The 23,037-nt window shown below is 43.2% G+C and overlaps 1 protein-coding gene across 1 annotated transcript in view; it reads right to left on the reverse strand.

Moving 5' to 3' along the window:
* Nucleotides 1–18,167, reverse strand: part of RSPO1 (R-spondin 1) — a 381,570-nt gene extending 363,403 nt beyond the window's left edge. Inside the window, exon 1 of the mRNA XM_086958739.1 lies at nucleotides 17,713–18,167. The gene's annotated coding sequence lies outside the window, so the exon portion shown is untranslated. The remainder of the gene's footprint in view (nucleotides 1–17,712) is intronic.
* Between the last annotated feature and the right edge of the window lie 4,870 nt (nucleotides 18,168–23,037).

Raw genomic sequence — 23,037 nt, forward strand, 5'->3', positions numbered from 1 at the left:
TGACTAGATGGCTGCGGTTGACGCTTTGATCTTTTAGGCACTTGTTTTTACCAAAAACTTTTCAAATTCATAACTCTGATTCCACTAATTAGATTTTTGTTGTTAGGTGTCAAATAATTTATTTAAATGTACTCTTTTTTTCTAAATTGGTGTGGGATTTTTTCTTACGTTGTGTTTTCACTTTATTACTGTTTGTGTGCTGCATAAGTACTTTACATATTGCCTTTAAGTTAAACCTGACTGCTTTTGTGCCAAGCTAAAAGAGGGCTAAGCACAGGTTAATTTAGTGACTTGAGTTGTTCATTCTGACAGGAATTATTGCTTTTTCTTGAAGAGGTGTCACCCACCATTCAACCAAGAACCCAATGTTTCCCATGGTCCTAACCATAATTTGCACATTTCAGTGGTCTTTCGGTTTTAACTTGTAAACATAACTATAGTTTAACTATTTCTTTCCATGTAAATGACATTGTTCTTTTAAAATGCATATTAATATGTGTATGGTCTGTACTGACATTGCAGCTGTCACTCGACAATTATGTGAGTATCACAAAGGAGGAGCTTTGGCTCTACCCACATTTTGGGAGGCAGGAGTACATGTTTTGATTGGGCAAAAGTTGTGTGCTGTCATAAGAAATGTGCTTGCCCTCCACACAGCTGTGATCATTCTGTTATTTATCCAGCTGTCTAAGCTTGAATTTTCAGGGGCACACAAATGACACTGTAATGGTAATATAGTGTCTTAGATAACTAGATAATTTATGTTTTCCTCTACAGCACAAATGGGAGTAGGGAAGTCATTCACTTAAATGCATGTTTAGGGCTGTCTTGAAAGTGCAACTGTCACCTGACCTTTTTACCTTAACATAGCGGGGGTGCCGCTCGCAGTCTAATTTAGCCGTCACTGAGGGAGTTGATTCTACATTGCCTCTTCCTGCCATTGGGACCATAGTTGCCCTTGTTGTTTGAACTACTGCTGACTCGGGGGTCCGGGACTGCGAGGCCCACAGGTCAGCGCGCAGGAAACATCATGTTCACCTGCTGCCTCTTCCTGTGACCCCTCCCTGCCGAGCCTGTTGCTTGTAGCCTGCTGCAGTTTAAAACACGACTCGCGGCCCCCGCTCCGTGGGAGCCGCTCGCAGTCTAATTTTGCCGTCACTGAGGGAGTTGATTCTACATTGCCTCTTCCTACCATTGGGACCATCGTTGCCCTTGTTGTTTGAACTACTGCTGACTCGGGGGTCCGGAACTGCGAGGCCCACAGGTCAGCGTGCAGGAAACATCACGCGCACGTGCTGCCTCTTCCCGTGACCCCTCCCTGCCGAGCCTGTTGCTTGTAGCTTGCTGCAGTTTAAAAGACGACTCGCGGCCCCCGCTCCGCGGTAGCCGCTCGCAGTCTAATTTTGCCGTCACTGAGGGAGTTGATTCTACATTGCCTTTTCCTGCCATTGGGACCATCGTTGCCATTGTTGTTTGAACTACTGCTGACTCCGGGGTCCGGGACTGCGAGGTCCACAGGTCAGCGCGCAGGAAACATCACGCGCACCTGCTGCCTCTTCCTGTGACCCCTCCTCCCTTGTCTATTAGAGGCCGGCCCACCACGCGGGACGTGCGCGGGACGGAGCCCGGGGCAACGCCCGGGCCAAGGGCGGGCTCTCTGTGGCCCTCAGAGGCCAGAGGAGGCCGGGCTGGGCCCGAAACCCTGCTCATTTCCCCACGGATGCCCCCTGGAACTGGAAGCATTAACATCTTGTACTGTCTTGCATATCTCTATTATTTTGGTCACTTGTGACTGACTATTAAACCGCCACTGCAGAAATAACTTATAACTTGCCCACCTAAACTAATCACCGTCGTTTTGAATAATGACGCGTGAAACTAGAAGCAAGGCTGCAGCTGGTGGGGCAAAGCTGACAGGAACCCTTGATGACTTTATAGTACGCAATAATACACTGATAGACCAGGGAATTGTGCTCATGGAGAGAAGGGTCTCCCAGGATCTAGCATTTGCAAAGAGGTCTTCTATGGGCCACATTGCTGAGGTTCGTAGCCCGGTTAATGCGATAGGTAATCCTCCTTTGCAGACACACGTAGAGGTCCACAACCATACTAGTACCCAGCCCGCACTACCGTAACTCTATCCCCGGTGATTCCTAGGACCTGGCACCATCAGGAAATATCCTGATTACTACACTAATAGATTCCCAGGTGGAAAGTACCAATAATGAGTTGCGAGAGAAAAAGGGAGGGAGCAATTCCAAAAAATAGACATACCAAAAATAACACCACCTCTAAGAAGACAAAATTGGCAACTGTGAAAAAACCAGGAGCCCAAACTAGTAAAGAATTAGTGAGGGAAACTTCTAGGGCGAACTCAGGGAAAGAAGAGGTTGGTTCTAGAATATAGCCTCTGACCATCGATGATTCCATTCTAGATGACACTTTGGCTGATATTTTTTCTAACAGCACTACACCCAATAGTACAGGTATTAGTGTAGATAGGGAAGGATCCTTTTATATCTACACTAAAGACCATCATTAAATCCCTATTGTCTCCCCTGGAAAACAAGCTTCTGGCAATAGAATCCCAACTTAATGTGCTACACAAGGATATAGAAGCCTTGCGTATGACCCAGGTTAAAAAAGTAGGTCATTCTAATCTACCTGCCAATAAATCACGAACAATAGACAAACCATCTACTGAAGTAAAAAAAACACCTCCCAAAACACCATTGCCAAACCCTTGCCCGCCGGCAACTAGTAAAAAATGTGTTAAACCCACTTCGAACACTGAGGCTATCACGAATAAACCAGTTACCTTAACTATCCCCACCCACAGTCCTGACAAAGTCCACCAAGATAGGATTGAAAAACGCAGAGGGATCAATCTACCACCTGAAGCTGAAGCTAAGCCAGCGGACAATAGATGGAGCTGGATGAGGGCCTCTAATTATCCCAGGGGAGGGTGGGGGCAAGAAATGTTTGGGGACCCAAGCCAAAATACTTGGGGAGAGGGGGTAAATGATGGCTGGACTTCAATACACCGAAGGGCGGGGAGAATACATTATAATGACCGACAGCAACATGCAGAATGGATGGGCCCACAATATGTCCCCTTTACCATCCCCTGCTATAATCGGTTTAATGAATTAGAGGCTGTGGATTGACGCACTAAACATATAGAGGCCGTACAGTCCCCCTTATCCGTATCCACCCTTAGTAAGCCTTTGGATTGTAGTGGAAACCAGTCACTCCCTGATTTGATTATAGGAAAGGAATGTGAATTGCCTAATAATAGTAGCATCAGGCCATTAACCGCTCTGGATAAAGGTTCCGGGCAACCTGCCGGTCTAATTGGCAGTTGGAACATAGCGGGTATTGCATCCAAACTGGAGTGTCATACTTGGACAGAGTTTGTAAATAGTTTCTATATATTATGTTTCCAGGAAACTTGGTCCAAAGAACCCATTAACCTTAATGGATATGTCTCTTACTCTCTACCTGCTCTGGCATCTCCATCAGGAAGAGCGAAGGGAGGGCTTTTGGTTTTGATTTCTGTTAAACTCCCTATCATGGTGAAAAAACATGTGTTAGTAAGCGCCCATTCACAGATTCTATGGCTGAAACAGGATAATGGCAGAAACTTTCTTTTAATTAATTTTTATAACAATATTTTTGACAGTTCACGGCATCTGGTGGTTGCTGCTCTAGTGAGTGCACTTGAAGATATTACTATGGGGTCGAATGTTGCTTTTGAAATGATATGGGTAGGCGACTTTAATTTGGCGGTTTATCCTCTTTCTGATCAAAGGGTATGTGGGATTGTTGACTTGAATGGGGATGTCGATATCCATTTCCTACATAATCAATATGGGGATGCACTGAATAACCTGTTAGCTGCCCACAATATGGTAATTTTGCCCTCTGCTAAAGATACCTCTGGTGCCAACATTCCTACCTATACAGGACAGAACTCAAGTTCCATAATTGACTATATCTGCATGTCCTCCCACCTCATTTACTGGTGTAGGGCGCCTAGGGTTGTGGACTCCTCCCTGCATAGCGATCATAATTGTGTAGCTATTGAGGTGACCTTTTGGAAGTCATAATGGTGTTATTGTTAACATTGAACCACACAGAACTAATGGATTTAGAATTAGATGGAAGGGGGACAAAGCAGAAACGATGTCTACTGCCATCATTAGGAACTGTTTTTCAGATATCATTGCCATCCTGGACAGTGATGTGGACAATAGTAAGACTGTAGCCACTTTCATTACTATTAATGCTCTTACTGAGAGAGTGATGACCAAAACTGGCAAGGGGAAAACTGACCGACAGAGGGGGTGGTTTGACCATGCCTGCACCCTCGCACTGAAAAAGTTGAAGGAGGCACTCACTGTAAAATCGAGAGTAACGAGTGTGGTAAAACAACTTAGATTTATCTACCAGGAGGAAGTTAAGCGTAGAAAGAAGGAACTGCAGCTGGAAGCCTGGGATAACTTGGCTCTGGCAGCAGAAACTTCCAATATTACGCTATTCTGGGCCACAGTGAATGGTTCGTTCCTAAAGGACGACAAAGTCCCCGAATTGTTGATTCTGACTCCTGGGTCACTCACTTTTCAGGTATTTTTGACTCGGAAGGCTGGGCTAAGGTCCGTGATGACACATGGCCTATTGTTCCACTAAATATTACCCTAACGGAAGTTGAGGATAGCATCAATGCCAGTAAAGGGGGCAAAGCACAGGGCCCTGACGGGGTACCTATCGACGTATATAAATTTATCCCTGAGCTCTGGGGTCCTTTGTTAACCAAAGTTTTTGCTGCAGTCTGTTACGGGGTCCCTCCCTCATGGGAGAAATCCATTATTGTCCCAATTTACAAGTAAGGTGACAGAGGGGAGGTGAAGAATTATCGCCCCATCTCGCTATTAGACTCTTCTGTAAAAATTATGAGCCGAGTTCTACTTACAAGATTGGAAGAGTGGGCTACCTCAAATAATATTCTTGTAGATTGCCAACATGGTTTCAGGAAGGGGAGGGGTACCATTGAACAATGCCTCAATCTTGAACTCTTGATAGGGAAGTATACCCAGGCAAAGTCAGGCTCTCTCTATCTCTGCTTTGCGGATTTGAGTAGCGCCTTCGACTTGGTGGACATGGCATTCTCTGGGCCAAACTGTTAGAACTGGGAGCGCCTGAGGGCATTGTCTATTTCTTAGCACGTGTCTATGCCAACCTACGTACGAGTGTCCGTTATGGCCCAAGGGGGGAACGTACATCCAAATTTAGGGTAGGGCGGGGTATTAGGCAGGGGTGCGTCCTCGCCCCATTCCTTTTTACTCTTTTTATCAATGATGTTGATAAAGATTGCAGCAGACGCCCCTAAAGTCAATAATATTGATGTCCCGGTATTATTATACGCGGATGATGCGGTGCTGCTGTCAAGGACTCCTCTGGGTTTGCAACGACTTATGGACAGGTTTTCTCTTCTTATTGGTGAACGTAAACTGGTCATTAACAAATCCAAAACGTATGTTATGGAATGTGGTAAAGGTAGGGGGAAACATCACCCATATTTTATTGATGGCCAGAAGGTCCAACTTGTAGATAATTTTTGCTACCTGGGTATTACGTTTTCTAAAAATAAAGGGTGGGGTTGTGAGCTCAATAATGTTAGGGCCAAAATGGCGAAAAGCGCACATGGGGTATGCAAATTTGCCACTAAATTGGGAGATAGGCGGATTGAAGACATGCTTAAGATCTATGAGGCGAGATCCCTATCGATTGCAATTTATGGAGCTGGGATATGGGGTTCTGCATCTGTAAGTAGTCTCCAGGTGGAGGAAAACTGTTTCCTTAAAAGACTTTTGTGCTTACCTTAATCATCTTCTAACGATTTAGTCCACAAGGAACTAGGTATCCCCCACCTGTCTGATTTACTTGCTTTAAGACCTCTAATGTTATGGCGTGCTGTGTGGGCGAAGAAAGAAACGTCCTTAAACAGAGCTATTATAGGGGACTGTCTTTCCCTTGACAATTATCTTAAGATCCCCTGGATTAAATATGTATCTAACACCTTTAAGGAGATCAGTGGAATTGATGTCAAAGGGGACAGCCTAGCAGCCTCCGACTTGTCTAAAGCTGAACTGAAGAATGCTTTTTTAATGTATAAGTCCGAACAGCGGCGATGTAATGGAGCTAATTTATCCACTTGTTCCTACTATGCCAAATATAACGAAAGCGCGGGTTTTCAACCTTATTTAAGGCATGTTAATAGGGCGTCCCACCGATTTGTTTTGACTCGGATGAGGTTGGGGATTGTGCACCATTTGGTGGCTTTCCCTTCCCTGAACAAGCACCCAGAGGGCGCGTGCCCATGTGACGATATCTCTGCACAAAGCACTCCGCACTTTGTTCTGATATGTAAGTTATATGAAAATTTTCGTATCACCTTTTTAAAACCTGTCTTTGTTAAGTTTGGTGTTAGGACAGTTCATGATGCCTTGAAATTGCTTTTTAATTTAAATCATGTTAATATCTGCTTTTTTACTGCTACTTTTCTTCTGAAAGCGATTAGGGCCAGGAAAAGTATGTTTTTTTAACTATTTACATGGACTATTGGTTTTTTTCTGATGAATGTACTTTGCTTGTATTTGTTGTGCTTTTATGGACATTGTTTTTATGTTCCGAAATAAAGCTTTATGAACTGAACTGAACCTTAACATAGATTATTGTACGGTTATATGCTTCCACACAAATACATATCCATTTCCATGCTATTTACTTGTAATGCTTCACATCATCATTCAAGAGTCTAAAAAAGCCAGACCTATTGGCATTGCCAACGCTTGTTGCAAAATATATATTGTTCCAATAGCCACTTTGTAGTTATGGTTCAGGCATTGCTTCCATTGAAAAGGTATTTATGATTTCCTAAAACCTTTAACCCCATGGATAGGTATTCACAAAATTTGGCATTCCACTTACATATTCAGCCAAGGCTTAGCATGACAACATTTCTCAATATCTGTCCATTGAAAAAAAAGTTGAGGGAAGGCGAAAAAGCAAGCGATTTCCCATTTTAGTTCCCGCAGGAAATTTTGCTCACATCTAAAGCCGAACCTCAGAATGTATTTACAGAAAATACCAAACTTGGCATGAAAGTGGAACTTCACTCAGAATATGTTTTTTTTTCTTTGGGATAAATCCGTCTGGTAGTATTTGAGATATAATTGTTTTTAAAACTCCAGAGTACATTTTAAGGAATTACCACTTTTGCATATATCTACCATTTTAACTCAAAAGTCATGACTCATGAATCCTGTCAATTATGTTTTGATTTTGTTACAAAATATAATTGACTGGATTATGGCTGCATTTCTTTTCCCACCATCTTGAAATTTGTGAGCAGGCTCTAACCCTCGAGTTTCCCACTGTGAAATAAAGGTTTTACCAGCAATGGGAGCCAACCACAAAGGTAACCAACACCAGGTGTCAGTGTCAGGGGTATCAAACACATGGAAAAATAAAATAAATCCACAGAATAAAGTACCTATTAAAGGTCTTGCGAGCAGCCATTCTAGGTTTTAAATACAACTGCCATTTTTATGCCTGAATTATGCGTTTCAGGCAGTATAAAAATAAAGAAAAAAAAACATTTAAATGAGAACCCTTCTTTACTTGGAAACCAGGGGATAAGGTGGAGTGCATTGATGGAGGCGGCAAGCGGAGGAGTGTTGTGTTCCCACCATTTCTAGGCATGGCTGAAAGCCGTCTCCAAGAGTGATTGCCTCCCTGCAGCGGGTTGGGATCAACGCTATGAACCCGGCCCTCCACCCATCTCCCGTTATGCACTGCAGTGGGTTGGGTATTCATGGAGGCTTGGGCACCAGGACGGGCTGCAAGCCAAGCCCTATACTCAAATGTGCTGTGTTTTACCAATTGATGTGCTGATTTGGGATTGTCTGCCTGCAGTGGGTTGAGTGCACACAGCAGGGGTTTCCCACCTATGACGGATTGGTTGCAGGGCCTGGACGCAAGCCACGGCCTGTGCCCAACTTCCACTGCATAACAACAAAGGCAGTGCATAGTGGGGGTTGGTCCGCCTAGTGAGTTAGGTGCAGGGCTTGGCCACAACCACTGTGGGTTGGGCACAGGACCTCAGCCGTGGTTGGAAATTAGGTATACAATAAAGGAACCAATGAAACTCAGTGAAAAAACACAGTTAAAATGTGAGTTATGCTTCTGGCTTAAATGCATAACACCACTGAAATTCGCCAGTTATGGTTATAAATGCACACAACAGCTGTCATTACTCACAGTACCCGCCATGCAAAAACATCTGTTTTCTAATGCACAAATACACAAAAAGTTAACACAAGAACAACATGACAGACACTAAGTTTTTGCATGTATTGAGTGTGCATACCTGGTGAATTTCAGTGGCTTTACATGAGAAAGGCACATAACCCAGTTTTAACTACCTGTGTTTTTTTCTGTGAAACTAATATATATATATATATATATATATATATATATATATATATATATATATATATATATATATATATATATATAAAAACAAGGATCCTGACGAGGTGCAGATCACGCAAAATCAGGTACAGACCACTCGAGTGAAGTGAAAAATTAAAGTGCTTTATTCCTCCATTGATGGCAGCATGACGCGTTTCGACCGGGTAAACCCGGTCTTGATCACATGACATGGGCAAAAAACCAGTGAGTTTAAATGCTAAAATATTCACATATACTCCTTCCATTTTAGCATAAACAGTGAAAAAATACTCACATATAAATTCGCATTAGTACCAACTTCAATTATATTAAAGCTAACAGTGTAGCAAACTAAAATATCGGGGACATACTGCATATCACGAAATATACATGTGTTCACCCATAATAAATAACAAATGTTTGAGTCATAAGCAAAAATGAGTCAATCAAGGGCAAGTGCCCATAAACTACAATCCCTGAAGTGATATCAAAATGGAGCAAAATAGGAGTTTAACAGTCACCAATAACTCATGAGTTCATATATACTGTGAACTAACATAAGCATCATAAAAAGTGCAAAAGTGCAGTACAAATCACTTATTAATTCATAGGGGATTTGTTCAAAATTCATAAAAGCGGGTGCCCAAGTGCAAAAAAATTGCAAGTGCATAGTGCAAAAAATTAATAAAGAGTTCACCTAAAGTGAACTACAAAGCTAATCCCCGGACAGATATGTAACACAAATTATGACTATACTAGCAGGGAGAAAGTACGGTTGGGTTTTCAGTGCAACAGAACAGAGAATTTATTTTGTTTTATTTTGGTGGGCCCAGAATAAAATCCTACAAAGGGCTCAATAATACAGTTAAATAAAGTGCCACAAGCCAACTTTTGCCCAATAAATAGATACCCGGACTCTACACCCCATCTCACCGAATTAAAACCAGTAAAACTAGAAAAACTAGTAAAACCAGTTAAAATCCGATAAAAAAACAGGCATAAAAGTACACAGGTAAAATTCATTAGTACAAAAAAAGAGCTTAAAATTCATAATTTATAGCAGAAAAATTGAACGTATCAGATGTCGGGTTACATACAACACTTTTAATGAGTGTTAGACAAGCCAGCCCCGTGATCAAACAGCTCAAATACATCATATAAATACTTAAAAGGTATATTAAATATGTATAGAAAATTATACAAATCTTTTCCTGTATTCAAACCATTTGGGATCTTGGTGTACAGCAGTAAAATATAATGGCTCTCCAACTGCCTGAGTTTCCTCTCTCTATCCCCACCCCTTTTAGAAAATGGGACTGTGTCAATGACAAAACAACTCAAATCACTGAGATAATTTTGACGCACCAATTTAAAATGATGCGCCACAGGGTAGCTGGGATCAGAGTTAACAATTGCCCGAAGATGCTGCAAGATATGGTTGAAAACCTGGAGCTTAGTGCTCCCAATGTATTGAAGATAACAAGTACATTGTAAGACATACACTGCGAAGTCAGTTTTACAGGTAAACAAACCTTTAATCTTACAGACATCTTGGCTGAAGGCATCACGATATTTCTGAGTGTTAACCCCAAATTTACAGGCTCTGCGGGAACTGCATCTAAAAAAACCTGATCGATTGGATAGCCAGTTAGATGATTTCACTACTTCTGGATTGGTCTTAACCAAGGCGTCCCTAATAGAGGGAGCCCTCCTGAAAGTAATAGAAGGGGCCTCACTGAGTAGTGGTGCCAGAGTAATGTCTGTTCTCAAAATTGCCCAGTTAGACTTCAAGATATTCCGAATCTTCTTTTCATAACAGCTATAAGTCATAATCAGTCTAACTACAGTGTCCTCTTTCTTAGACAAATTGTCTTTAATGGGAGTCACTATCTCAGTATTGGAGGCTTGAGGGGATTCTTTAGTTGTTAAAAACATTATTTTCAACGCATTTCTATGTCAATCTCTTTGTAACCATGTACCAAAAATCTTTGAAATGATTCATTCAAACAAAATTCAAGATCACTCTCATTGCTACATATTCATGAATTCTTAAAAATTCCCCTTAGAGGATACTTTTAATAAGATGGCGGGGATGGGGACTAGAGGCATGGAGAATTGAGTTACCAGCAGTTGTTTTCCTATGTAGCTTGGTCTGAATGGTCTTATCAGCAATATAAACTTCAACATCCAAAAACTCATGTCTCTCATTGCTAAGGGTAGCTGTAAATTCTAAATTGAGCATATTGTTGTTCATGTTATCCACAAATTCTTCCGCGGTTTCTCTAAACCCATGCCATATTAAAAACACATTGTCTATGAAACGCCACAAATGAATGATCCCTGTGCCTTGGTTCCCATTACAGCCAAGGGCGCGACCCAGGACATGCTCCTCCCACCAGCCTATGTGTAAACACGCCTAACTGGGGAGAAGCATATATAGTTGCATTATAGGCTGGTGTCTGTGGGAGCCTGCAATGTCCTGATTAGGATCAGTTACATATTAGATCAATGTATCTATAGACCAGTGTGTCTCCTTTCCAGTGTCAAACAATAGAAGAGGGTGAGAAGGCTAAATCGAGAATGGTACAAACTGTGAATCTCTGATGGTGCAGTTGAGATGTGTAAGTTTGTCAATCAGGAGAGTCACTCATGAAACTCTGGTGCCTGGACAGCTTACCTCAGTGTATTAAACAGCTGTGTGCATTCAAATTAAGAGGTCTTCCTTTCCTTTTCTGTTTCGAAGGTACCAATAACTATTACAGTAACTAGGGGTCCTGTTTGGGGAAAGTCTTTATGGGCAGAAGGTGAGCATTGGCGACAGCCACTGGTTTAGGAATGTGCCACTTTTGGCTCATCAGGACTAAACAGTCAAGACATTTGACTGCAATACAACACCACAAAATCACATTGCAATAATGCAGCAAAAACAAGACAGCAGCATAAAAACATAACAGCACATCTCCAACACAACAAAATTGCCAACAGGAAATGTGCACAAGCGTTCTTGTCACACATTACCACCTTCAGAATGCTCTTTTCATAATACAATGGTAAAAGGTGTTTAGAGCAAGCACTACCTGAATAGAGCCAGACAAAATGCTGCCCTATGTCTTGAGTGCTTCGGTTGGGTCCTGAAAAATGCTGAACTAGAGAGCTCTCCTTGAGTGGTCCTTTGAGGGACTTTCAGTGGAGAGACATTTACTTATTTAATACGTACTACACAACAGGTGGATATGCTTAGAGATCCGCACATCTATAAGTCAGTTTATACTGTCATATAACATTCAGTTTTTAACATTTCCAAGTCCAAGGGTGCTCTCCTGGCGCCGTATTACCCACCCACCTTGGTGAAAAATCTACTAGACCTGCATCCGCAGTCTAGATCAAAATGTAAGACAAATGCACCGAAGCACACCAAACCACTGTTCTTTTATTCTCTGATAGTCTTCAAAGAAAGCCCAACCAGTTAGTAGAATTTCATTTGCATCTTTTTCCAACAAGTAATTCACAGCTGTAGATACATCTGGTAATTCAAGTTTATTCCATTGTAGACAGATACAAAAGCAGCCAACTCGCGTTTCGTCCTCCTGGACTTTCTCAAGGGTTAACTCTGGATTGAAAACAAGGAGTCCTGTCCCACCGAGTTAAGCCACAAAAACCATAACAAAATAAGACAAGCATTGACAAAGCTAAAAGGCAGGCAGACATCATCAGACATATTAACTTTGCCAATGGTTGTTACTCTGGCAATCCATATTATTGGTTTTTTTAACTCTTAAAATCCCTGCAGCCCCTTGCTTTGGTATATGTTAACTATGATATTTGGATCAGAACCACTATTTTGAGAAGGTGACAGCTCCTCCCCCTCAGTTTAAGTAGTCATTATTTTATCTTACTTCTTAAAGGGTTTTGTCTAGCATGGACCAGAACCCACTGCATCATTGCTGGACTGCTGAGTAGCCATCATGGCACCGAGGTGTCTCTGGGGTATTCCAGTAAACAATATCTTACCCTGTTCAGTAACCAAATATGTTTTTTTCTCTCTAAAGAGATACAGATTGAAGTGATTTGCTGTAATTACTTCCTACAATGTCAAGAAAACGTTTCTAATTCTTTAATTGCAGAAGCAGTCAGTTTTTCTCAGCACACTCGGTTCATGTGTGTATTCCTCTGGATATGCTCTTTTAGTATGAAGGATGAAGATTTTCCAGTGGTATTTTGTGTGCCCACCAGGCAGGTTACATTTTCTTTGTGATCTTCATTTAACTCTATTTAAAATTACAATTTCTAACTGGCATGCGCAGAGAATTCTTAATGGTGGTTTTCACGTTAAAATCAGGACTCACATGTCCTTTCTAAGTAATTTTTTTTAAAACAGATCACCAACTTCCATCCAGCTTCAAAGTTGAGAGATAAAGGGCCAAATGTATCAGAGATGTATTGCCCTTGCACCACACAGTGGTGAAGTGGAGTAGCAAGGGGGAGGTGGCGGGGGCAGAATGCTCCGGGTGGCACGAGTTTTGGAGGCAGCGACCTAACCTCTCACTTACCCTCTTACCTACCATCTCGGGCAGCAGCCGCCAGCACCCCCCTTTCGATGGCGGCTGTCAAGGGGCGGCAATGTAGAGAATCGCCAGCACCCCGCCCACCCACTCTTCAATGCAGCCGCCAAGGGGTGGCAAACGCAGGGACCGCCACGGGCAACCAAAGGTCTAGCTACTCCACTAGCAGAAGAGTGACACAACACTTATGTTAGATGTATCAAGCCATGCAAGGCCACCTTATGTGGCCCTGAGTTGCTTGATAAATCTAGAGTAAAGCATCACAAATCACTGTGTTGTGTTACTCTGCCCCAGGGAGGCGTTTCATGGGTGGAGCGTGGATGTTCCCACGCATCCACCCATGAATTATGGCGCATTACCAGATTTTACCATTACTGGTAGACGTGGGAATGAGTCAAAATGCTACGTATCTCCTGGAGATGCGTAACAAGGAGATTTATCTTTATTTCTCCTCGATTTCTCTGCTCTCTGTATGTGCTGCAGTCTGCAGCACACGTAGAAAGAGGAAAAAGCCTAAGGGGGTTGTTTTGTGCAGAAAGATGCCCCTTCCTATACAAAAACAATCCTGCTTACAACATATGCACCCTCACACCTTGCTGCAAAAGTGCCTATATTGGAACTAGGCAGCACATTGTGAACCAGCACAGGAAACAGGCAGGAATTTGCTGTATCATTTAAATACGGTGCATTTGTGCCCTTTTCCTATCACTCAGTGGAGCAAGTTATTTTGCTGCAGTTTGACTTTTTTATAAACGTGCCCCAAGCTTTCTTGACAATAATTCCTGTGAAAATGGCACACCCATTTTAACACTTGTGAGGAACTATTGTCACTTGCAAGAAAAATTTGCCAGTTTTTGTGAAAAACATATCTCTGCAGAAAACTCTGCGAGCTAATTGTAGGCCAATACTTTTGGTTTACCCAGGACTATGGTCACCTAATAAAAATTCGCACAGCCCTGCTTTTCACAAGTACACTAATCTGTGGTCAACTGTGGAAGTTCACGCCATGGCTTCTCCTACTCTGAACATTAGAGCTTTTCGGATTTTAATCCGAAATACTTTCCTGTGTGGAATTTGGCAATTTTAGCCTGGAAAATCAGGGGTAAAGTGATTAGAATGAGTGAAACGACCCTGCTCCTCTCCAATATTTCATAACCAGAAGCAGAGCAGCCCATGAAACATAGTCCTAAGAGCGAGGATTAAAATGTATGTGAAAAATTCTTAATAAAATACTCTGAAATAAAAAACATCACTGACATTACTGCTCCTGTGGCGTGAGGAAGGCAACAAAGCTTTATCATAGAAAGTCATCAAGTTGGATGTTGGTGGGCCCACTCAACTGCTCATGCTTCTGAGGTTGAAAAAATGAATACCACTGTCAATGCTGTAAATAAGTCCTATTATTATACCATCGTGCGAATAGAGTGCTCAAGTGCAAGTCAGCAATCTGATTGTAAAGCAATTGTTCATCTAACAGCAATAATATACTTGTTTCTGGGTACTTAATAAACCAGTAAATCCTGAGTGCAGAGTACTGGTGTATAGAAAGAATCACAGACGTGTGATAGTGCGTCTGTAATTATTGTTAAATTTCACAAAAGGGCCTATTTGATTTCCTGATTATTTCTGCGATGTTTAATAAGTCTACAAGTAATTAATTAATGAGGACTTGCCATATCTATCTATCTATCTATCTATCTATCTATCTATCTATCTATCTATCTATCTATCTATCTATCTATCTATCTATCTATCTATCTATCTATCTATCTATCTATTTGATAGACTGATAAGCTATATATCTATACACAGACATTTAAAACAGCCAGTTTTATATATCTGTGTGTGTCAAAAACTAAGCAGAGTGAAAACTTACAAACTGAAAACTTATTATATTTCCAGCTCTATCCGGGAAGAATCCTTTCACTGACGTCACCAGTCGCGCGCTTGTCACTGGTTCGCATGGAAAGTATGCCCAGAAACAAATCCCATTTCCCAAACAAAACGGGCTTTACGCGTCAGGTAGAAGGTTTAAAAGAAGTGTGGCGAAATGGAAAGATCTTGCACAAACTTAAAAATAGACTTGTTTATTCTCACCCTCGCTTAGGGTTTCGAATATACTTTAGCAGCGCGATGTCTCGCGTTCAGAATTGCTAATGGTTCTCCGAAAGACTGCGAGTGTCTGATCTTGTATATTGTTGCAGTCTCAACAGATATGTCCTCGAAGACCCTTTTATAAAGTGTTACAAGTAACAATCGTTAATCGCGAGCCCTTGCAAAAGAGAGAGAATTTAGTACCGGCACTTAAATCAAAACCACATTTCTAGAAAAATACATATACTAGAACTCACTTTTAGCAACTCGCATATATGTTTCTATTTTGTACAAATAATGCAATGCGTGTTAACACTCGTTTTACACTTTCTCTACTGTGATAGTTATAATTAGTAAAAGTTGCATACTGGATCATCTCGAAATTGTTACCCAGTGAACGCTGACACTTCTCTGGTGGGTGCCATCTGCTAGTCAGATTACAGGGGCCCTCCAGTGAAAAGAAATATGTTCTTTTTTTCTTTAAACCGCCTCAGCATGGTCCCGGAATGCTATGGGCCCTAATGCAAGCAAATAAAATGGACCCCTTGACCTCTGTTGGATGCTAATAAAATATGATTGGATGCAGAGGGCACCGGTGCACTGCGCCTGTTGCACCATCATAGCTACATCCTTGCACAGTCCTGATTCGCCAGCCGTCACCAACAGTAAATAGCCCAGAGCGTCCACCCCTAAAATGCCGTCTGGCTGGGATTGTGGTATTATTCACTACACCCATTCCACGTCCTTGTTCGATGGCGGTTCCCTTAGTGGGTATCGGTGCCCGCTGCGAACACGTCGTGCGCCATTCGATCCAAGGAACGCGTTAGCCGCACGTGTCCCAAGCCCCGACATAAATGTCACCCGGGTCACATTCTGTGACCGGTCGATATCGAGTCCTTGCCTCGTGGTTGTAGCTCCCATTGGTGCAGCATGGGTAGTGGCGCCGGAGCACAGGTGTGTAAGGCCACCCTACACCATTTTTGGATTTTTTTACTTCCCAACCAGTGGAGGGGTGGGTTCGGTTTGGAGCCCATGTCGCCCTTGCCCCCACTCGCGCCCTCATCCACAGCAGGTTCCACATCTGACCGTTGGTCCCCAGGAGGGACCTCGGTTCTGATTGGTAGAACACGCTCCAAGCTCGGTCGACGTCATTCGACACAGGTGCCTGTCTGATCGGTGTCAGACAGAGATACACGCACGGCTGATCTACGCCGCGAATGCGCCATAACTCACGGCCTGAGAACACTCAAGCAGCATGTTCCGTTCACTAGGCGCTCTTGCACCCTGCCCAGACAAACTATGTAATACACAATGCCCATTGGAGCCTGCACCCATGCATCCCACATTCATGCACCATGAACTGTTGCGGTGTGCGCTCGTGCCCCGTGCAACTGCAAAAATGCAATGTGCGCTCCCGCCCCGTGATCTAAATCTAACAGCGCCAGGTGCTAGATAAGGGCCTTCTTAGCCGGAATGTTCTATATTCTATGGGTAGTGCCTGTCAGCACTTGTCACTAGGGTTTCTCCACCTTAATTGGACTGTGCTAGCACTTCATAACAGGGCTGCCTCACTTGCTGAGGGAAGTACCAACTCTTTTCGACATGGCTGTGCTGTATTCTTTGGGCAGTGCCAGCACATCTCAACAGGCCTGCTTCACGTTCTATGGGCAGTGCCAGCACATCACAGCAAGGCTTCTCTACTTTCTACGGTTAACACAAACCCTTCTCAGTAAAAGTCGGTCTGTTTGTAGTGCTCAGAGACAACGCTTCTCAACAGGGCTCTGCTCTAACTTCCGTGGGCAGTGACAACATTTCGCAGCACCTCGGCTGCACATTTTATGAGACATGCGGATACCCCAGAAGGGCTGTTCACTTCTTGTAGGCAATACCAGCAATTCCCAGACGAAAGCTGATAAATGGGACAAAATGCGTGCACTTCCTCGGCCATGATGAGCACGTGCTCCAAGCCTGGTTGATATCAAATAGCCCCCATTCGTTACGATCGATACGACCCGATGCACTTACCATAAGACCCTAGGCCCCAGAGTGGAAGCTACACATCTGCTAACCCCGTGGTCACAAGAGCAGCGTGCGCATCAAAGGCGAGGCTGGGATTTTTCTCTCAGAGTTTACAGCCCATATGTCATTACCACCGCCCGGCCCATCAAACGCTGCCATCTATTACCCGGCCCCGTGTTTATGTGTCCTGACAAATGGTTTGCATTGCTCACATTTCTCAGGGGCGAAAAAAGCTGTCATCAAACCAGCACTTGGAAGTGCCATCTTTCGGAAAACCACAGTTTATCCAGGCTGCGAGCCATTTGTCACACGTTCGTGCACACAAAAACTGACATTACAGATGTTTTGCTGCCGATATAACCCAATTACAAGTGTCTGGGGACAGAACACAATTGGAATGCATATTTACGCCTTGCATAACAAATTAAGAAACACTGCTGCGACGTAGGACACAACACGTGTCTACACAACACCATACAGGCAGAAACCAGTCTACCGTCCCACTGCAGCCTCGCAGACTCACCTCATCACTGGAGACCTCGGCCCATTCCACTGCTGTTTACGGATGAGCATTCACCAAATTCCTCGCTTCATCCAAAAAGGGTGCGTTTCACAAAAAAAAAAAAAAAAAAAAAAAATCACAAAAGACAGCTTTGCCCGAAAACGATTCACTGGGGACTGACTCGTCGTGGGTGCTTTAGTAAAGTCCAAACCGCACCTATACATTTATGTTTGTATGCCAACTCCCCCAAAACATTCTGCGAAGCTCGAGACACCGACTCCCCTGCCTGTTTCAATGAGCTTTATGGAAGAACTGCGCTGTCTGTTCAATAATTTGTACTCCACGCGGTCAGATGACTTCTTTCCAAATCGAAAACCAAAAAAAAAGTTGTTGGCTTTTCTGAACAAGTTGCACATCAGTAAATCCGGTTACGAGTGTAAGGCTGCACTCCCGTGCTCATCCTGGCTTTTTGTACCGTTAGCTGAGCGCCGGGCATCTAATAGCATCTAGCAATCCACTTCCATCCACGGGGCTGGCTGGTACCACCTCCCCAGCAGCCGTCAGCGCAAAGCCAGGACTGGATTTCTGCAGGAATCCAAGTTTTACGCAAAGCCCAGAGTGCTCGGACCGCGACTAACACAGCTGTAGAATAAAAGCGGAGAATGCGATTGCCAAAAATCGTAAATCTATTCTCTAGATTTTCTCGATACTTGCAAGAGAATCACGCATTTTTGGGCGTTCTGTAGGAGTCCACGAGACTGCCTTGGAAGCTGTCCCTCTAGTTGCTTCCCAGGCTCACTCACGTGCATAAGCAGTTCCAGATTCGTGTGTATGCATAGTGTACATTTACAACCGTGCACATACTTAGCCAAAGTACCGTTATTGCTCACATAAAATCCTTTTTAATGCACACAGCCTTATTCCTGCACATCCCACAATTTTGGGAGTCTTCCCGCCCTATCCCGACCATGGGTACATTTACTCCTGCCTCTGAATACAGTAAATTAGGGCTGTGCTTTTGGCAGTGGTGAATGAGTTAATTATTTCTTCCTTTGGCGAAAACAGGTGAACTTTACCAACTTCCTGATTTGGTGTGAATGGAGCCTCTCCCAGCCCCGCGCCCTCCTATGGTCACAAAGCACACGTGCCAGCAGTAGCGGTCGGCAGTAGGTGTTTCTATAGGGCGGTGACGTGGGCAGGAGGAGGGGCAGGATGGGGGGAAATAATGTATGGATTACGGAGTTTTACAGGTAAGTAAACATTTAAATACATAAAACGAATTTCGTTGCGCGCACTGCATCACATTTGGTGATGCAGTGTGCGCAACGAAATTCGTTGTATGTATTTAAATGTTTACTTACCTGTAAAACTCCGTAATCCATACATTATTTCCCCCCACCCTGCCCCTCCTCCTGCCCACGTCACCGCCCTATAGAAACACCTACTGCCGACCGCTACTGCGTGCCAGGGAAGGCCACGGGAATCAGTGTGGAGTGCAGATATGACTTGTGATTTTTTGGAGCTGTTTGCAGGGGTCGGAGAGTGGGGGGGGGGGGAGGGACATAAGCCTATGGCTTTGCCCGGGTGTAGAGTGGGATGACAGCACTCGGAGAACTAGAGGGAACTGCCAAACAGTGTCAGATAATTTTTTAGGCCTCACCTAATCAGTGGCGGCTGGTGACATTTCAAAATGATGAGTCGTAAATGTTGGGGATGCATTTTACTTAGCAAAGGAGCGAGCCTGACTAACATAAGGACAGTTAGAAGTGGTCTTACCCCTGAGAACATTTTGAAAAAAATAGCGGCACATGGCGCATTTTAAAACTAATTTTAATGAAGAATTTTGAGGGAAAGTAATAAGGTATAGAAAGCAATTCTGGATGTCAAGTTTTGAAATATTTAGACATTAAATATCACCCTATAGCTTAGTGCATTAAATATGTTTAAGTTATTTGTGTGCAAATTTCAACAGTGCAACAACAAAGATTTTTAACTATCTCACGTGCACGTACTGCTGTCTCTGCACTGCATCTGGTTGGTGACGTAAAGCCCAGGCTAGTTTCTAGATGAACCTGACCCAGCCCAACTGTCCTTCATCAACTCATGAAGTCCTATTTACCAGCTATGCTTGATAAGTGACTGACTCAGTTATTGACACAGGACAGCGCCAGGCGTGTGACTGACTGACTCCTTCCCAGCCCCTCCTGCCCGGAAGGCGTGGGAGCAACACACTTTCATGTATGCTCATCGGCAGGGCCAGCCTTTACACCAGCAGCACCCTGGGCGAAACAAACATTGGCGTACCTTATACACCAAAGCCCGCTCCTCATGATCTTCTATTTTGCAGTTTTATACAGTGCAAACTCGGCCCAGGGGTATTGGAGTACTCTACAAGAGCACCAGTTACAATACTCAAAGTCATATTAATTATTTTGAACACAGGCAGATTAAGTTATTTGCCCAGATTCACAGGATGTTTAGAGGGCGTAGGAATTTGGATCCCCAGTTCTAAAGTTGGCCACATCTTTTCCATTTGCTGTACACAATGCAGCATCAGCGCAAACTTTTTTTAACTCCGAAAACTATTGTCGCAACAGTGCGAGTGCCACATCCAGCACAGTAGGCACAACACAAACAGTGGTGTACGCTTCTCTGGTACACATACACACTTGCAAATAAAGTACAGGAAGCAGCAACCGGTGCTCTAAGTGCTCCAATACTGTTAGAAATAGGGGTCTCTAGTTGGCAGAGATTTGCACCTTGTCCAAGTAGGGACCCTTGCTTCTAGTCAGGATAAATTGGGTACACACTTTAGATAACCCCTGCCCACCCCCTCGGTAGATTGGCACAAGCAGACAGGATTATTTCAAAGGCAGAGTGTAAAGTATTTTCACCCAGGCACACAGTAACACAGTAAAAACACTACAAATGAACACCACATCAGTTTAGAAAAATAAAGTATCTTTATCTAAACCAAACAAGACCACAACAACAAAAATTCAACATACACAATTCAAAATATGACTTTTAAAAGGTTTCAAGAAGTTCTGTCCCTAGAAAACTATGGATGCATGGCTTTTACTCAAAGTACCTTAAGGTGTGTCAAAATTCACAATGCCAAATATCTGCAGAGAAGGGAAGTGTTGAAAAACACATTGATGTGTCAGTTCCTGAGTCCTTGTGGAGGCGATACCACAGTTCTGCTGCACGCAGGAGAAGTGTGATGCATCAAATCCAGAATGTAGGGGGAATTGATACATCGATTCCAAGATGGTTCTGGTGTGTAAGTGGTGCATCGGAAGACTTGGTGCATAGGTGCGATGCGTGGAAAGCCGGGAAGCGCTGGAGTTTGATGTGGCGGTGGTAAACAGGCACTGCTTCCATTTCCTCAGCCGCGGTTCCACAATGCATCAATTTGTTCAGCCGTAGAGCAGGTCCTGCGTCAGAGTCAGTGCAGTGATTTCAGATCTTGGAGATTGGTGCACAGGACTTGGCGTGCAGCCGATTTTCAGCTGCTGGCAGGTGCTGCGTTGAGTCTTTGGCCACATAATGGCAGAGCATGGAAATTTCTACCGCTCCGTGGCGCTACATCGGAAAAACAGCTGCTGGAAGGGCGAAGCATAGATTTTCTTGGTTTCTTCAGCTCTCAGCAACAGGAACAACTTCCAGAGGTCCAGAACTGGAATAGGCACCTCCTGATAGGTCAGAACTCCCAGCAATATAGTTCAAGGAACCTGTTGGTTAACTCTTTGTGTCCCTGAGACTTCAGAATAGGAGGAAAGCACACAGAAGCCCTTGGAGATTCTTTACAAGCAAGTTTACAGCAAAGTTCCAGTCTTTGTCCTCTCCTTGGCAGAAGCAGCAACTGCAAACCAACTCAGCAAAGCAACACACTGCAAAGGGGCAGTACTCTTCTTTATAGTTCTTCAGCTCTTCTCCTTGGCAGATGTTCCTCTTAATTTCAGAAGTGATCTAAAGTTCTGGGGTTTTAGGTATACTATTTATACCCCATTTTCTCTTTGTAGTCTTTGTTGCAAGAGTCTCTGAGCTCAGTAAAAACAATTCTGTCCTCCCTGGTCCAGCTTCACTACAGGATGGGGGGCGGGGCAGCATTGTGCAGAGCAGACACAGCCTATACAGGTGCTACTGAAAACTCCTCCCACCATTCTAAATGCATAAATGTCTATTCAGCCTGGCTATGAGTCACCCAGGAAGGCAGGACACACCTTAACCCCGCCCTTGCAACTGCATAGAGTGAATGCACATTCCCAGCTCCTGTCACTCCAAAACCAGACAGTGAATAAACAAATAGGCAGAGGCACACAGGATGGTTAAACAAGAAAATGCACCCTTTCTAAAAGTGGCATTTTCAAACACACAGTTTAAAACAACCATTACTAAAATATGTGTTATTAAATTCTGAGTTCAGAGAGCCTAAACTCCAAATCTCTAGCTGTCCCAATTGAAAGTTATACATGTAACATTTTACAGTGCAGCTCCAATGATAGGTTATTGGAGAGGCAGCCTTTGAGCAGTGAAATCCGAAATACACAATATTTCACTATTAGGACATATAGAACACACCAGTACATGTCCTACCTTTCACATACACTTCACCCTGCCCATGGGGTCACCTTTGGCTTACCTTAGGGGTGCCACACACGTAAGAATAGGGAAGGTTATCGCCTAGCAAGTGAGTGCAATTGTCAGGTCGAGATGGCAGTCTAAGACTGCGGGCGCAGACACTGAAGTGGCAGATCTGAGACATATTTACAGGACTACACAGGTGGATGGCACAACCAGTGCTGCAAGCCCACTAGTAGCAGCTGATTTATAGGACCTGGCAGACTCAATGCACTTTTCTAGATACTTACCAGTAAATCAAATAGGCCAATCATGGATAACCAATCATAATCACAATTTACACTGGGAGCACTTGCACTTTGATCAGCAGTGGCAGGGTGTTGAGACAGAATATCGAGTTGGGAATGTCGACTTACACAAATATTGAGTTGGACATATCATGATTCAGAAAGATCGACAGCAAAAATATCGTGGCTAAGAATATCGAATTTAAGGTAAGAAATATCGCTTTTAAAAATATAGAAGTCATGAATATTGTTTGCAAAAATATAGTTGTTTAAAATATCGATTTTTTAATTAATGTTATGATTTTAATTTATATATTTTAAATGTATGTTTTTTGTATAAGTATTGTTTATGTTTTTAATATATGTGTTAAATTTTTAGTAGTTATGAATTTTGTTTTGATTAAATGTAGCATTTTTTAGTTCACTAGCGGGTTGTGGGTTTATAGGGGAATAGGATGGGAAGTAATTTAATTAT

This window comes from Lissotriton vulgaris, chromosome 2_1 (genome assembly GCF_964263255.1).
Source record: "Lissotriton vulgaris chromosome 2_1, aLisVul1.2, whole genome shotgun sequence".
Taxonomy (NCBI): domain Eukaryota; kingdom Metazoa; phylum Chordata; class Amphibia; order Caudata; family Salamandridae; genus Lissotriton; species Lissotriton vulgaris.